The 1,903-nt window shown below is 46.5% G+C and overlaps 1 non-coding gene across 1 annotated transcript; it reads left to right on the top strand.

The window, feature by feature from the left end:
- The first annotated feature begins 1,365 nt into the window (after window positions 1-1,365).
- LOC114806659 lies at window positions 1,366-1,506 on the top strand. Its single transcript, XR_003754721.1, has one exon. It is a non-coding gene; the product is annotated as a small nucleolar RNA SNORA7 (small nucleolar RNA).
- Window positions 1,507-1,903: the final 397 nt, after the last annotated feature.

Genomic DNA, 1,903 nt, shown 5'->3' with positions numbered 1-1,903 from the left:
TGCACAACTGCCCTTGACTGCAGCCCTTTCTCCAGTCCCTGGAGGTGTTTCCACCAGGAGGTAGTGTTGCTGGGGATGAAAGGAAGGCTCATCCTGGGCTGCAGTGGTTGACTGGCATGGGGGGAGCACAGGACCTTAGCTAGATGTAGGGCAGTCCTGCTTCCCAGAAAGAACCCCAATCCAGGGGTCCAGAGTTCAGATCAGTGCTGCCCTGGGGTCTCAGAAATCCCCACACTATTGTGCCACTATAAATTCTCCAACCTAGATCAGGGTTGCCATTGGAAAAAACAGCTATGACCTGGAGCCAGAGAAAGCCTAGTACTGTCCTTCACACTGGTGAACCTGGCCCAGGGTTTCCACATTAGCTGTACCATTCCCCTAGCCTAGTGTCAGGTAACTTTGACTTCTAGCAATGACCTCCACCTAGGCTGGGAGGGTCTGGGGGGGGGGGTTGGTGAAGAATTGGTAGCCAGACTCCAGAACAGAACACATTTGAAATCCATCCCTTGTCATCATGTCCTCCATGAAGTTCCAGCTGACTCAGTCAGCAATTTACAGTCGTGCCTGATTTTTTGAAGTACCTTAGTGGAAAAATCACAGGCCTGGGAGTCAGAGGACCTGGTTTCTAATCCCGACTCTGCCACTTGGTTGCTGTGTGACCTTGAGCAAGTTAACACTTCTGTACTTTAGATTCCTCACCTGTAAAATGGGGAATCAATACCTGTTCTCCTTTCTACTTTTGACTAGGAGCCCCATGTAGGACAGGGACTGTTTCCAACCTCATTATCTTGGACCTCCTGTTTGCTGTGTGATCTTGGGAAAGTTGCTTAACTTCTCATGGGCCTCATCTGTAAAATTGGAATTAAGACTGTGAGCCCCACGTGGGACAGGGACTGTGATCAACCCAATTATCATGTATCTACCTCAGCGATTAGAACAATCCCTGGCACATAGTAAGTGCTTAACAAATATCGTAATTATTATTATTATAATTATCTTCCCCAGTGTTTAGTACAGTGCTGAACACATAGTAAGAGTTTAAAAGATACCACAATCATTACTAACAGTCATTCAATGGTATTTGAGCACTTGCTAGGTGCAGAACACTATACTAAGCAATGGGAGAACACAATGCAATAGAGTTGGTAGACACAATCTCTAACCCCAGGGAGCTTGCAACTAAGCTCCTCCCCTAAACTGCAAGCTCCTTGTGGCAAAGAACCTGTCTGCCACTTCTGTTGTAGTATACTCTCCTAAGTGCTTAGTTCAGTTCTCTGCACCCAGCAAGGGTTCAATAAATAACATTGAGTGAGTGGGGGATGCAGAAAGGGGTATGAGGATATTCTCATATTTTAATAATTGTGGTACCTCTGAGGGTTGCACCTGGAGAGTTTCCAGTACTTTACCAGTCTCGACTAAGGGAAGGAGAGTCGAGCAGAGGCATATCCATTCCATTCCTAGCTTGGGCAGTAGTGGCTAGCAAGTGGAAGGCAATCTGCTACAAATCAAAACTCACCTGTGCTGGGCAGCAGCAGCATGAAAGAGAGTCAAGGACAGAAACTCAGATTTACTGTGCGGAAGGAGGCAATGGTAAACCACTTCCTTAATTTTGACAAAGAAAACTCTATGGATACACTACCAGAACGATTGCAGATGGAAGTGGGGCGTTCTAGGAGAGATGTGTCCATGGAGTCACAGTCACTATAGGTCGGACATGACTCGACAGCATAACAACAATAATTGTGGGGAGCTGGGGATAGGGCAAATATCAAAGTGCTTAAGGGGTTCAAACCCAAGTGCACAGACAATGAAAACGGAGAGAAAATAGGGTGAGGAAATGAGAGGTAAATCAGGGGAGGTTTCTTGGAGGAGACAGGGTTTTAACAGTGTTTTGAAGATGGAG

This window comes from Ornithorhynchus anatinus, chromosome X1, assembly GCF_004115215.2.
Source record: "Ornithorhynchus anatinus isolate Pmale09 chromosome X1, mOrnAna1.pri.v4, whole genome shotgun sequence".
In the NCBI taxonomy this organism is placed as follows: Eukaryota; Metazoa; Chordata; class Mammalia; order Monotremata; family Ornithorhynchidae; genus Ornithorhynchus; species Ornithorhynchus anatinus.
The sequence above is the reverse complement of the archived record's forward strand: the minus strand, read 5'-3'. Positions and strand labels throughout refer to the sequence as shown.